A 17,103-nucleotide genomic window follows, 5' to 3' on the forward strand; every position below is an offset into this window, starting at 1 on the left:
GAAGAAATTCAAATGCTAAAAGAAGAAGACAGATATCGATATAAATCATCGATAGAAGAACCTCCGAAATTAGAGTTAAAGCCACTTCCAAACCATTTGGAATACGCTTATTTACATGGTGAATCTGAATTACCTGTAATAATATGGTCTTCTCTTACTGAAAATGAGAAATCACAACTCATTTCTGTGTTGAAAGCTCATAAACCAGCCATTGCATGGAAGATTCATGATATTAAAGGAATAAGTCCTTCGTATTGCACACATAAAATCCTTATGGAAGAAGGTCATAAAACGTATGTGCAACGCCAACGAAGACTAAATCCTAATATGCAAGATGTAGTTAAGAAAGAGATTATTAAACTGCTAGATGCAGGTTTGATATATCCAATTTCTGATAGTCCATGGGTAAGCCCAGTTCAATGCGTACCTAAGAAGGGTGGCATGACTGTCATCACAAATGAGAAAAATGAGCTTATTCCTACTAGGACTGTAACAGGATGGCGTGTATGTATTGATTATAGAAAATTAAATGACGCCACCAGAAAAGATCACTTTCCCTTACCTTTCATAGATCAAATGTTGGAAAGATTAGCCGGAAATAGCTACTATTGTTTTCTAGATGGATTTTCCGGATATTTTCAAATTCCAATAGCACCCGAGGATCAAGAGAAAACAACATTCACGTGCCCTTATGATACTTTTGCTTACAAACGCATGCCATTTGGACTTTGTAATGCCCCTGCAACCTTTCAAAGGTGTATGATGGCGATTTTTCACGACATGATAGAAGAATGCATGGAAGTATTCATGGATGAATTTTCAGTCTTCGGTGATACATTTAAATCATGTCTAATTAATCTGGAACGAATGCTAATTAGATGCGAAAAATCAAATCTAGTACTTAATTGGGAGAAATGCCATTTCATGGTTAAAGAAGGCATCGTTCTTGGACATAAAATTTCAAAAGAAGGAATTGAAGTGGATAGAGCTAAAGTAGATGTAATTGCTAAACTTCCACATCCCACCAATGTTAGAGGAGTTAGGAGTTTTCTAGGGCATGCCGGTTTTACCGACGTTTCATAAAAGATTTTTCTAAAATTGCCACTCCTATGAATAAACTCCTAGAAAAGGATGCGCCATTCATCTTTTCAGATGAGTGTATCAAATCTTTTAATATTCTTAAAGAGAAACTCACTAATGCACCGATCATGATAACACCAAATTGGAATCTACCATTTGAACTAATGTGCGATGCAAGTGATATTGCAATGGGAGCCGTTTTAGGACAAAGGATTGAAAAACGATTTCAACCTATATATTATGCTAGTAAGACATTACAAGGAGCACAAACGAACTATACAACTACTGAAAAAGAACTCCTTGCTATTGTCTTTGCTTTTGACAAATTTCGATCATATCTCGTTCTAGCAAAAACGGTGGTCTATACCGACCATTCTGCTCTTAGATACCTATTTTCAAAACAAGATGCTAAACCAAGATTAATCCGTTGGATCTTACTCTTACAAGAGTTTGATATTGAAATCCGAGATAAAAGAGGAGCAGAAAATCTCGCCGCTGATCATCTTTCTCGTCTTGAAAATCCCGAATTAGAAGTTCTAAATGAATCAGCCATACAAGACAACTTTCCTGATGAATATCTATTGAAGATAGATTATAAAGAAATCCCATGGTTTGCAGACTATGCAAACTACTTAGTTTGTGGATTCCTTGAAAAAGGATTATCGTACCAAAGACGAAAGAAATTCTTCAGTGATATAAAACACTATTTCTGGGAAGATCCACACCTGTTTAAAAGTTGTCCCGATGGAATAATACGCCGATGTGTATTTGGAGATGAAGCTAGTAAAATTTTAAACCATTGTCACACAGGACCAACAGGAGGGCATTATGGGCCTCAACTAACAGCAAGAAAAGTTTATGAAGCTGGATTCTATTGGCCTACAATTTACAAAGACGCACACCTTCTTTGCAAATCCTGTGATGCATGTCAAAGGGCCGGAAAAATAAGTCAACGTGATGAAATGCCACAAAATGTCATCCAAGTATGTGAAGTATTTGACATTTGGGGTATTAACTTTATGGGTCCATTTCCAAAATCTCATAATAATCTATATATACTCGTAGCCATTGATTATGTATCTGAATGGGCGGAAGCACAAGCTCTCCCAACTAACGATGCACGAGTTGTAGTCAACTTTTTAAAACGTCTTTTTGCAAGGTTTGGAACACCGAAAGCTTTAATAAGTGATCGGGGTACTCATTTCTGTAATAATCAACTTGAGAAAGTTCTTAAAAGATATGGAGTAACTCATAAAATCTCCACCGCATATCATCCACAAACAAGTGGACAAGTTGAAAATACCAACCGAGCTTTAAAACGTATTCTAGAGAAAACCGTAGGATCAAATCCGAAGGAATGGTCCATTAAATTGGAGGATGCACTCTGGGCTTTTAGAACAGCCTACAAAACTCCAATTGGAACCACACCTTTTAGACTTGTTTATGGAAAAGCATGTCATCTTCCAGTAGAAATTGAACACAAAGCATTTTGGGCTTTGAAAACATGTAATCTTGATTTACATGAAGCTGGACGTCTACGATTAAGTCAACTAAACGAATTAGAAGAATTAAGACATAAAGCATACGAAAATTCGTTAATCTATAAAGAAAGAACCAAGAAATGGCATGATAAAAGAATCAGAAGTTCAAAAGAATTTAAAGAAGGAGACAGAGTTCTTCTTTTCAATTCACGATTCAAGCTATTTCCTGGAAAATTGAAATCAAGATGGTCTGGACCATTCATAGTCAAAAGAGTTTTCCCATACGGAACGATAGAATTAATAAATTCAAATGGGATTGAATTTAAAGTTAATGGTCACAGAATTAAACATTACATACATGGTCCGATGGAAGTCGACAACGAAGTTAATCACAATTTCGACACCACAGCTAACTAAGTGTGGGGAGAATCAAGTCTTTAAAGGATAATATGTATTTCTGTTAGAGTTAGATTGTCTGTTTTCGTGTAGTTCTCGAAAATGGAACCCGAATGGTCTTTCCCTAGCAGACCCTAAAGAACTAGTCTTCTCCCCCCATTCTGAATTTTTATTTTTTTTAGGTTTTTACAAAATGAAGACTGCCTGTGAACTAAACCATGGTCTAATGCTACACGCTTTGATCACTAAACGTAATAATGACATACTCCCGAGTGAAATAGTATCAGTAATCAGAGAAAGAATGGACGGAGTTAGAAAAGAATCCAGATGCGAAGATAATAAGTTACAATTTGGTAAAGGAAAATCAAAATCCGCAGCGAAAAGAAGAGCACGACACCTAGAAAGATGTCACAAATGCGGAAAATGGTCACATGGAGGTAAATGTTCAAATAATCAAACCTATTCAAATACCGAATTTGTTACTTTATGCAGAGACGGACCGTTCATATGTTTAGAAGAAAAGACACTGAATGCTCGAGGTTACGCCTATGTAGCCATGGAAAATCAATTAAACCGATTATCTTATGAATGGGATAGATCATATAACTAAGAAATCTATTTCACAGGTATGTCTGTACAGTTTTTATTTTTATTTTTATTTTTAACCTTTTGATAATAAATGCTAATTTGTTCGCTAAAAAGTATTAAATTGGTATTGAATAAAATTAGGTTTGGCGACCGAAATTATTGATATCATTCAAAAATTTATTACATCACTGCGAAATTTAACGTTTATTCTTAAGGTATAAATATCTTTAATCAATCAAACCAAAATATTTCAAAAATTCGTCATGAGTTAAATTAGGTCTTGGAACCGAAATTACTTTACCGAAAAGAGGGGCGCATATTTTTGATAATATTTGATTGATTAAAGTGGGATAAAAAGGCAAAAAGATTTTTAATTTTATTTTTACCATATTTTTAAAATTAATATTTAAATCTTAAATTAAATATTGTAAACTTTGTAAAAACAATATATTTAAAATTGTAAATATTTGAAAAATTAATATAAGTTTGATATGAATTTATAAATTTTTAAAATTAAGTTTGGTGTGAATTTTTAATTTTTAAAATATTAATTTTTAATTTTATGCATTTCAAATTTTAAGTTTGGTGTGAATTTTTAATATTAATTTTGAATTTTATATTTAAGTTGTGTGAATTTAAAAACAAAAATTTACTTTATCTCATTAAGTTAAGAATATGATTTTTAAAATTCGTCGTAAGTTGAAGACTAGGTCTTTGAACCGAAATTGCTTTACCCGAGGGAGGGACGAGAACTTTTATTATCATTATTTTTAATCTTATTGAATTAGAGTATGCCAAAAACATTGAAAAAACCCAAAAATCTTAGCTTTTAAAACAATCACTACAAAAAGACAAATTTTAAAATTTTGTCGAGAGACGGACTAGGACATCGATCCGAAACGACCTCGTCCTAAATAACAAGGGAAACAAAATTTTAAAATTAATTTCTTAATTGTTTTCAAAAGTTAATGATTATAAAAAAAAAAAAAAAAAAAAAAAACAAACTCCGCGAGTCGCGGAGTTTGAAGAGTATTTCACCGCGACTCGCGGAGGGTCTAAAAATCAGAAAAAAATATACCCGCAGAACAGATCAGTCCCCAACCCAAACCAAACACATACTGCGAATTCTGCACGAAAAAACCCCGAAAATACACCCAAAAACACCCCAAAAATCCCAATTTTTAACCGTTAATCACCAATTTTTTTGCTAAAATCATGTTGAGAAGGATGCTATCTAAGAATTACTCAAGAAAAACGGTAAATTTCTACACCTAAACACCATTTAATTCGAAATTTGATGTTCTTGAGCAATTTTTTTTCCCAATTTAATTTTGATGCTTTTTAGTGTAATTAGGCTTAAATTGTTTATGTATTATGCTTGTATAACCTAGATTGATGCTGTTTAACATGATTAGAAGCCTTAAACTTCAAATTTTGAATAATCTAGGGTTTGTGTTCTTGAGCAAATTTGGGGCTTTTTGATATAAACAGGTGATGGCCGATTTTTGTCATGAATTGTTGCTAAATTGAGTAGTGTAACATGTCTAGGTAATAAACCAAACTTCAAAAATATGTGAAATAAACCAAACTTCAAAAATATGTATATATGTTTGCAGTTTATCTTATGTACACAACAGGGTAAAACAACGCATTTTCAAAGACTGGCATTAAGTTCAGCAAAAGCAACTAATTTTGACGACAAGAAGCAAAATATATGTGAAATAACAACAAGACGGAATGAACAAATGATGTGCACCATTTATCGTTCAGCAAACAAACGCCAATATATTTGAAAACTTTGGTAAAATTTAATCATTTTCACACAAATCACCCTCAATAATTTAAATTGTTACTGATTTCTTGCAAATGAGGGCATTGCAAGATCTTAAGTGTGGGAAGGGGTTAAATTCTTTCGGATTTTAAAAATTTTTACTTTATACACTTGGTTACCATTAAAAATACTAGTAAAGCAGTAGTTGTATTAGAATCTAGTGCTCTCTGATAATAAAGAACAGCCCTGGTCTTATATACTGACTACCCAATTCTAGTAAAATTTTTCAAAATTTTCAATTAAATGAATTCAAATTATGTTTATACATATTTATGAACGATAAAACTAGGTTTTAACACCGAAATTATTGTTACCTCGGAAAGGACATAAATTGAGAAACAAACTAAAATGTTAAAATTCATTTAAAATGGAATAGAGGACGATAAAAAGGAAAATAAAAGCCAAGTGTGGGAAAATTTACCAAGATATTTTAAACATATGTCACATATATCTGTAACAAATAACTGAAAATACTTTTGCTTTGAACTAAACTAAACTGTTTTACCCAATGAAAGAAAAGAAGAGATGGATCTACACGATGAATCAATTCCATCATTAAAAGGAAGTAAAGTCTTCTGAAAAAGACACGCGCTTCTTGATTTAGGTCATGAAGTTGTCGTCCAGACCAGCTGTAGGTTGACGAAAAATCTAGAAAAGTCATCACTAAAATCAGCAGGAAATCCACGGACCTCAGCATTAAACAGGGTCGCCAAGTGGTCAGATTTATCCTAACCATGAGAAGGATTTATCTCGTACAATGGGGGGGCACCATGCAAATTAGCTGGATAAGACTAATGAATCAGATCCCCAGAAAGGATAATCTCCTTAAAGATTAAAAATCAACTTTTAAGACTGATATTACTCAATCCTAGAGATTGACCTTAAAGATTGAGAATTACAAACTCATGGAATTCGATGATATCTAAACTCGAGCTTAAACGAGAAAATATTTTGATCAAAATTATAAACCGATTTGTTTTCTGAAAACCCTATTTTCAATGCGTTCATTACCATTGAACGTAAAATCCTAGGAATTCACCTGGAATTCATTAGGTCACCTGAACTAAATCGGGTGTCAACCGTAAGAACGGTGGTTGCATAGTGGTCAAAGACAGGACCTTGTGCCAGACCGAAAAATTATAAGGGTGAGCTTTACTATTGCTCCTACCAAGGATAGTAATTGCGTCCGACACGTTATAGACCATAATTAAAAGCATGTCACGGGACATTGCCTTAACAGTTGCTTGTTCAACGCTTTCCTTTACAACCGGACGGTAGTTTACCGAAAGGTAATATACGGGACAAGTAAACTGGACGTGTTGCTTTCCAAATACAAGGTTAGCAAGTGGGTGACACAAAACCGCAAGTTTTGAGCTAAAATTTTCAAATCTGAAACCCACCAAACCCACAAAAATATTTTGCAAACACCGGTAAAGGGTTATTCCGGAAAACTTATCTAGGGTAAAAACTAGATTTCAAAAGATCAAATGTTTTCATAAAGATCCAATTTCCTTAATGGATCTAAATTTTTATAGTCATGTGGGACTGTAAACCATATCGTTACTACCATTGTTTATACCGCCGTATAGAAATCACTGATGTACAAAGTGTGAAGAATAAAGAAGTGATTCTAGTATTTCAAGACGATATTGCTTGAGGACAAGCAACGCTCAAGTGTGGGAATATTTGATAATGCTAAAAACGAACATATATTTCATAGCATTATTCCTCAAGAAAGACAAGCTTTTAGTTGCAATTGTTCTATTTACAAGTAATATTCGTTTAAATAATAAAAGGTGAAGACAAAAGACAGATTCGACGAATTGAAGACGCAAACGACCAAAAAGCTCAAAAGTACAAAAGACAATCAAAGAGGTTCCAATTATTGATAAGAAACGTCTCGAAATTACAAGAGTACAAGATTCAAAACGCAAAATACAAAATATAAAATTGTACGCAAGGACGTTCGAAAATCCGGAACCGGGACCAGAGTCAACTCTCAACGCTCGACGCAACGGACTAAAAATTACAAGTCTACTATGCACAAGAATATAATATAATATATAAATAATTATATTAATTATTTATATTTTATATTTATATATAAAATCCGTCGGCAAGAAAGACTCCAAAAGATGTGAGCTGTAATTTCAATCTCCGCGACTCGCGGAGTTTGAAGGCCAAAAAGGCCGCGAGTCGCGGAGCCCCAAAAATCAACTCTGCCTATAAAGCAAACCGAATTCTGATCAAAAATTCATAATCTATTTTTCTCTCTTCTCTCATATATACGATATATATATATATATATATAATTTATATTTTAATTTTAATTTTAATTCTAATAATAAGGGTATGTTAGCGAATGTTGTAAGGGTGTAAGTCGAAATTCTGTCCGTGTAACGCTACGCTATTTTTAATCATTGTAAGTTATGTTCAACCTTTTTACATTAATGTCTCGTAGCTAAGTTATTATTATGCTTATTTAAAACGAAGTAATCATGATGTTGGGCTAATTACTAAAATTGGGTAATTGGGCTTTGTACCATAATTGGGGTTTGGACAAAAGAACGACACTTGTGGAAATTAGACTATGGGCTATTAATGGGCTTTATATTTGTTTAACTAAATGAAAGTTTGTTAATGTTAATATAAAGATTTACAATTGGGCGTCCCTATAAATTACCATATACACTCGATCGGACACGATGGGCGGGGTATTTATATGTACGAATAATCGTTCATTTAACCGGACACGGGAATGGATTAATAGCCACTAGAATAATTAAAACAGGGGTGAAATTACATTCAAGGGTAATTGGTGTAATTGTTAACAAAGTAGTAAAACCTTGGTTTACACACAGTCGATAACCTGGTGTATTCATTAAACAAAGTATTAAAACCTTGTTACAATTCGAATCCCCAATTAGTTGGAATATTTAACTTCGGGTATAATAATAATTTGACGAGGACACTCGCACTTTATATTTATGACTGATGGACTGTTATGGACAAAAACCAGACGGACATATTAAATAATCCAGGACAAAGGACAATTAACTCATGGGCATAAAACTAAAATCAACACATCAAACATCATGATTACGGAAGTTTAAATAAGCATAATTCTTTTATTTCATATTTAATTTCCTTTATTTTATATTTAATTGCACTTCTAATTATCGCACTTTTATTTATTGTTATTTAATCGCACTTTTAATTATCGTACTTTTTAATTATCGCAATTTTATTTTATCGCACTTTTATTATTCGCAATTTCATTATCGTTATTTACTTTACGCTTTAATTTAAGTCTTGTATTTATTTTATATTTTACATTAGGTTTTAACTGCGACTGGTCATTAAACGGTAAAAACCCCCCTTTATAATAATAATATTACTTATATATATATTTGTATTTTTATAAAAATAAACTAATATAGCGTTGAGCTTTGTTTAAAGATTTTCCTGTGGAACGAACCGGACTTACTAAAAACTACACTACTGTACGATTAGGTACACTGCCTATAAGTGTTGTAGCAAGGTTTAAGTATATCCATTCTATAAATAAATAAATATCTTGTGTAAAATTGTATCGTATTTAATAGTTTTTCCTAGTAAAATATAAACTATTTCGTATACACCTCGCATAACATCACCCCCCCATTGTACGAGATAAATCCTTCTCATGGTTAGGATAAATCTGACCACTTGGCGACCCTGTTTAATGCTGAGGTCCGTGGATTTCCTGCTGATTTTAGTGATGACTTTTCTAGATTTTTCGTCAACCTACAGCTGGTCTGGACGACAACTTCATGACCTAAATCAAGAAGCGCGTGTCTTTTTCGGAAGACTTTACTTCCTTTTAATGATGGAATTGATTCATCGTGTAGATCCATCTCTTCTTTTCTTTCATCGGGTAAAACAGTTTAGTTTAGCCCAAAGCAAAAGTATTTTCAGTTATTTGTTACAGAAATATGTGACATATGTTTAAGATAACTTGGTAAATTTTCCCACACTTGGCTTTTATTTTCCTTTTTATCGTCCTCTATTCCATTTTAAATGAATTTTAACATTTTGGTTTGTTTCTCAATTTATGTCCTTTCTGAGGTAACAATAATTTCGGTGTTAAAACCTAGTTTTATCGTTCATAAATATGTATAAACATGATTTCGAGTTCATTTAATTGAAAATTTTGAAAAATTTTACTAGAATTGGGTAGTTAGTATATAAGACTAGGGCTGTTCTTTTTTTATCAGAGAGCACTAGATTCTAATACAACTACTGCTTTACTAGTATTTTTAATGGTAACCAAGTGTTTAAGATAAAAATTTTAAAATCCGAAAGAATTTAACCCCTTCCCACACTTAAGATCTTGCAATGCCCTCATTTGCAAGAAATCAGTAACAATTTAAATTATTGAAGGTGATTAGTGTGATAATGATTAAATTTTTACCAAAGTTTCCAAATATATTGGCGTTTGTTTGCTGAATGATAAATGGTGCACATCATTTGTTCATTCCGTCTTGTTGTTATTTCACATATATTTTGCATCTTGTCGTCAAAATTAGTTGCTTTTGCTGAACTTAATGCCAGTCTTTGAAAATGCGTTGTTTTACCCTGTTGTGTACATAAGATAAACTGCAAACATATATACATATTTTTGAAGTTTGGTATATTACCCCACATTCAAAAATTATTAAAATCTAAGAATAAAAGTTAGATAATTATAAAAATGATTACAATATTAACAAAAGTATTAAACGTATCAATAATTACAAATTACAAAATAAATAAAACTAAGTATACTAGGGATGATACTGGTACCAATAGGGGTTCCAGGCATAACCATAGGTGCTATAGAATGCTTCGGCAGGGTCATACGTAGGATACGGTGGCTGCATCTCTATAGACCAGGGAGGGAAGATGGGTTTCGGTGTAGGAATATAGTTTCTACCTATATGTTGGCAATGAGCTATGATTTGGTTCTGATGAACTTGCCAATCTTCAAATGCTCTCTGTCTAGCATTTTCGTATTCCTGAGAAGCTATAAACCTTTGCATTTCTTGCATCTCATTCCCCCCTCCTACATTACCTTGCTGTTGGTTTCTCTCCACCTGTGGATGTCTACCATGGTATCGTACTGCGGCGTTATTTCGCCTCTTCAAAACTTTCGCACCATGGTATACATTTAAACCTATAGTATCGCGGGGTTCTGGTTCTTCTACTAATAATCCCCCCCGACTTATATCCACACCGAGATATTCACCAATCAAAGTAATAAAAATACCACCTCCTATTATGCTATGCGGTCGCATCCCCCGAACCATAGCTGATAAATAATAACCCACACAATATGGTATACTTACAGCGCTTTGTGGGTCTCGAATACACATATGGTAAAACAAATCCTGTTCATTTACTTTTTCCTTGTTCTTACCCCTTTGTGTAATCGAATTAGCTAAAAACCTATGTATCACTCTTAATTCGGCTCTATCTATATCCAAATAAGAGTAATTTCCCCCTTTGAAACGGTGATGGCTTGTCATTTGACTCCACACACCGTGTGTATCAAAATTTTCATCTATCTTTCTACCGTTTAGTATCAATCCTCTACAATCGGCAGACGCTAACTTCTCAGGCGTATATATACGTAAAGCCTGAGCCATGTCCAGTAAAGACATGTGGCGCATCGAACCGCCTAACAAAAATCTAATAAAAGAACGATCAGTTAAACTAGCTACCCGATCATTCAACTCTATACTACATAACAATTCTTCACACCATACTTTATATACAGGTCTACGCATGGTGAATAAATGTACCCAGTCATTAAAAGAAGAATTACCATACCTCTGTACAAGTAATTCCCTAATTGGCCCGGCAAATTCTACAGCTTCTAAGGGTCCCCATTCTATGACCCTCGGTACCTCAACAACCTTAGAATGAAGAGTATGCAAACCCCTTTGATATTTTGGATAATCTATCCAAAGTCTGTCAAATCTCAGGTTCGGGTGCAACTCTTCCAAGTGCATATCAGAAAAGGTCATGACTGGATGAGGTATATCCTGCTTGTAGTAGTTATCCACCTCCTGTTGTTTCAAATTCTCAGCAGGAGCATTGCGGGCTTGGGATGAAGATTCACCCCTTTCATTCTGCAAAACACATCAAACACAATTTTTGTGCATCCAAATATGCATACAATGACATTATCAATTTATATCAAACTTAAGCTCATTTTCACATTTTTATCAAATCTACACTTTTTCAAATAAGCATATACGAAAATGTTCGCCAAGTTCATAAGCATTCAACTCAAATAACATGTCAAAATAATCATTACTAGCAATTAAACAAGTCTCAAATGGCATTATCTTTCAAAAATCAAGTTCATGAATTTTTAGACTTGAAAAAGTCCACTTTAATTCTCAAAATCATATTTAGGCTCAAAGTTTGGATCATTTAATTACCTAAACTTGTTACACAACTTATTTTAGCAACAATTCATGACAAAAATCGGCCATAACCTGTTTATATCAAAAAGTCCCAATTTTGCTCAAGAACACAAACCCTAGATTACTCAAAATTTGAAGTTTAAGGCTTCTAATCATGTTAAACATCATCAATCTAGGTTATACAAGCATAATACATAAATAATTTAAGCCTAATTACACTAAAAAGCATCAAAATCAAATTGGGAAAAAAAATGACTCAAGAACACCAAATTTCGGATTAAATGGTGTTTAGGTGTAGAAATTTACCGTTTTTCTTGAGTAATTCTTAGATAGCATCCTTCTCAACATGATTTTAGCAAAAGATTTGATGATTAACGGTTAAAAATTGTGATTTTGGGGTTTTTTTCTCGGGTTTTTTCGTGTAGAATTCGCAGTATGTTTTTGTTTTGGGTTGGGGACTGATCTGTTCTGCGGGTATATTTTTTTTCTGATTTTTAGTCCCTCCGCGACTCGCGGTGAATAACCCTTCAAACTTCGCGAGTCGCGGAGTTTGATATATATATATATATATATATATATATTTTTTTATAATCATTAACTTATAAAATAATTAAGTACTTAATTTTTAAAATTTTGTTTCCCTTGTTATTTAGGACGAGGTCGTTTCGGGTCGATGTCCTAGTCCGTCCTTCGACAAAATTTTAAAATTTGTCTTTTTGTAGCGATTGTTTTAAAAGCTAAGATTTTTGAGTTTTTTCAATGTTTTTGGCATACTTTAATTCAATAAGATTAAAAATAATGATAATAAAAGTTCTCGTCCCTCCCTCGGGTAAAGCAATTTCGGTTCAAAGACCTAGTCTTCAACTTACGACGAATTTTAAAAATCATATTCTTAACTTAATGAGATAAAGTAAATTTTTGTTTTTAAATTCACACAACTTAAATATAAAATTCAAAATTAATATTAAAAATTCACACCAAACTTAAAATTTAAAATGCATAAAATTAAAAATTTATATTTTAAAAATTAAAAGTTCACACCAATCTTAATTTAAAAATTCATATTATAAATTCACACCAAACTTATATTAAATTTTTTTTTTTATATTTACAATTTTAAAAATATTGATTTTACAAAGTTTACAATATTAATTTAAGATTTAAATATTAATTTTAAAAACATGGTAAAAATAAAATTAAAAATCTTTTTGTCTTTTTATCCCACTTTAATCAATCAAATATTATCAAAAATATGCGCCCCTCTTTTCGGTAAAGTAATTTTGGTTCCAAGACCTAATTTAACTCATGACGAATTTTTGAAATATTTTGGGTTGATTGATTAAAGATATTTATACCTTAAGAATAAACGTTAAATTTCGCAGTGATGTAATAAATTTTTGAATGATATCAATAATTTCGGTCGACAAACCTAATTTTATTCAATACCAATTTAATACTTTTTAGCGAACAAATTAGCGTTTATTATCAAAAGGTTAAAAATAAAAATAAAAATAAAAACTGTACAGACATACCTGTGAAATAGATTTCTTAGTTATATGATCTATCCCATTCATAAGATAGTCGGTTTAATTGGTTTTCCATGGCTACATAGGCGTAACCTCGAGCATTTAGTGTCTTTTCTTCTAAACATATGAACGGTCCGTCTCTGCATAAAGTAACAAATTCGGTATTTGAATAGGTTTGATTATTTGAACATTTACCTCCATGTGACCATTTTCCGCATTTGTGACATCTTTCTAGGTGTCGTGCTCTTCTTTTCGCTGCGGATTTTGATTTTCCTTTACCAAATTGTAACTTATTATCTTCGCATCTGGATTCTTTTCTAACTCCGTCCATTCTTTCTCTGATTACTGATACTAATTCACTCGGTAGTATGTCATTATTTCTTTTAGTGATCAAAGCGTGTAGCATTAGACCATGGTTTAGTTCACAGGCAGTCTTCATTTTGTAAAAACCTAAAAAAAATAAAAATTCAGAATGGGGGGAGAAGACTAGTTCTTTAGGGTCTGCTAGGGAAAGACCATTCGGGTTCCATTTTCGAGAACTATACGAAAACAGACAATCTAACTCTAACAGAAATACATATTATCCTTTAAAGACTTGATTCTCCCCACACTTAGTTAGCTGTGGTGTCGAAATTGTGATTAGCTTCGCTGTCGACTTCCATCGGACCATGTATGTAATGTTTAACTCTGTGACCATTAACTTTAAATTCAATCCCATTTGAATTTATTAATTCTATCGTTCTGTATGGGAAAACTCTTTTGACTATGAATGGTCCAGACCATCTTGATTTCAATTTTCCAGGAAATAGCTTGAATCGTGAATTGAAAAGAAGAACTCTGTCTCCTTCTTTAAATTCTTTTGAACTTCTGATTCTTTTATCATGCCATTTCTTCGTTCTTTCTTTATAGATTAACGAATTTTCATATGCTTCATGTCTTAATTCTTCTAATTCGTTTAGTTGACTTAATCGTAGACGTCCGGCTTCATGTAAATCAAGATTACATGTCTTCAAAGCCCAAAATGCTTTGTGTTCAATTTCTACTGGAAGATGACATGCTTTTCCATAAACAAGTCTAAAAGGTGTGGTTCCAATTGGAGTTTTGTAGGCTGTTCTAAAAGCCCAGAGTGCATCCTCCAATTTAATGGACCATTCCTTCGGATTTGATCCTACGGTTTTCTCTAGAATACGTTTTAAAGCTCGGTTGGTATTTTCAACTTGTCCACTTGTTTGTGGATGATATGCGGTGGAGATTTTATGAGTTACTCCATATCTTTTAAGAACTTTCTCAAGTTGATTATTACAGAAATGAGTACCCCGATCACTTATTAAAGCTTTCGGTGTTCCAAACCTTGCAAAAAGACGTTTTAAAAAGTTGACTACAACTCGTGCATCGTTAGTTGGGAGAGCTTGTGCTTCCGCCCATTTAGATACATAATCAATGGCTACGAGTATATATAGATTATTATTAGATTTTGGAAATGGACCCATAAAGTCAATACCCCAAATGTCAAATACTTCACATACTTGGATGACATTTTGTGGCATTTCATCACGTTGACTTATTTTTCCGGCCCTTTGACATGCATCACAGGATTTGCAAAGAAGGTGTGCGTCTTTGTAAATTGTAGGCCAATAGAATCCAGCTTCATAAACTTTTCTTGCTGTTAGTTGAGGCCCATAATGCCCTCATGTTGGTCCTGTGTGACAATGGTTTAAAATTTTACTAGCTTCATCTCCAAATACACATCGGCGTATTATTCTATCGGGACAACTTTTAAACAGATGTGGATCTTCCCAGAAATAGTGTTTTATATCACTGAAGAATTTCTTTCGTCTTTGGTACGATAATCCTTTTTCAAGGAATCCACAAACTAAGTAGTTTGCATAGTCTGCAAACCATGGGATTTCTTTATAATCTATCTTCAATAGATATTCATCAGGAAAGTTGTCTTGTATGGCTGATTCATTTAGAACTTCTAATTCGGGATTTTCAAGACGAGAAAGATGATCAGCGGCGAGATTTTCTGCTCCTCTTTTATCTCGGATTTCAATATCAAACTCTTGTAAGAGTAAGATCCAACGGATTAATCTTGGTTTAGCATCTTGTTTTGAAAATAGGTATCTAAGAGCAGAATGGTCGGTATAGACCACCGTTTTTGCTAGAACGAGATATGATCGAAATTTGTCAAAAGCAAAGACAATAGCAAGGAGTTCTTTTTCAGTAGTTGTATAGTTTGTTTGTGCTCCTTGTAACGTCTTACTAGCATAATATATAGGTTGAAATCGTTTTTCAATCCTTTGTCCTAAAACGGCTCCCATTGCAAAATCACTTGCATCGCACATTAGTTCAAATGGTAGATTCCAATTTGGTGTTATCATGATCGGTGCATTAGTGAGTTTCTCTTTAAGAATATTAAAAGATTTGATACACTCATCTGAAAAGATGAATGGCGCATCCTTTTCTAGGAGTTTATTCATAGGAGTGGCAATTTTAGAAAAATCTTTTATGAAACGTCGGTAAAAACCGGCATGCCCTAGAAAACTCCTAACTCCTCTAACATTGGTGGGATGTGGAAGTTTAGCAATTACATCTACTTTAGCTCTATCCACTTCAATTCCTTCTTTTGAAATTTTATGTCCAAGAACGATGCCTTCTTTAACCATGAAATGGCATTTCTCCCAATTAAGTACTAGATTTGATTTTTCGCATCTAATTAGCATTCGTTCCAGATTAACTAGACATGATTTAAATGTATCACCGAAGACTGAAAAGTCATCCATGAAAACTTCCATGCATTCTTCTATCATGTCGTGAAAAATCGCCATCATACACCTTTGAAAGGTTGCAGGGGCGTTACAAAGTCCAAATGGCATGCGTTTGTAAGCAAAAGTACCATAAGGGCACGTGAATGTGGTTTTCTCTTGGTCCTCGGGTGCTATTGGAATTTGAAAATATCCGGAAAATCCATCTAGAAAACAATAGTAGCTATTTCCGGCTAATCTTTCCAACATTTGATCAATGAAAGGTAAGGGAAAGTGATCTTTTCTGGTGGCGTCATTTAATTTTCTATAATCAATACATACACGCCATCCTGTTACAGTCCTAGTAGGAATAAGCTCATTTTTCTCATTTGTAATGACAGTCATGCCACCCTTCTTAGGCACGCATTGAACTGGGCTTACCCATGGACTATCAGAGATTGGATAAATTAAACCTGCATCTAGCAGTTTAATAATCTCTTTCTTAACTACATCTTGCATATTAGGATTTAGTCTTCGTTGGCGTTGCACATACGTTTTATGACCTTCTTCCATAAGGATTTTGTGTGTGCAATACGAAGGACTTATTCCTTTAATATCATGAATCTTCCATGCAATGGCTGGTTTATGAGCTTTCAACACAGAAATGAGTTGTGATTTCTCATTTTCAGTAAGAGAAGACGATATTATTACAGGTAATTCAGATTCACCATGTAAATAAGCGTATTCCAAATGATTTGGAAGTGGCTTTAACTCTAATTTCGGAGGTTCTTCTATCGATGATTTATATCGATATCTGTCTTCTTCTTTTAGCATTTGAATTTCTTCTGTTGTTGGTTCATATCCATTAGCTATAAGTGTAGCTAACATTTCAGCTTCATCAATTGGTTCATTACCTTCTCCTAAAGAACATTCTCCTGTTCCTTGTAATTCTGGAAATTCTTCTAATAATTCTGCATGTGCATCTATAGTTTGAATATAATAACA

Source organism: Rutidosis leptorrhynchoides, chromosome 8, assembly GCF_046630445.1.
Source record: "Rutidosis leptorrhynchoides isolate AG116_Rl617_1_P2 chromosome 8, CSIRO_AGI_Rlap_v1, whole genome shotgun sequence".
Classification (NCBI taxonomy): domain Eukaryota; kingdom Viridiplantae; phylum Streptophyta; class Magnoliopsida; order Asterales; family Asteraceae; genus Rutidosis; species Rutidosis leptorrhynchoides.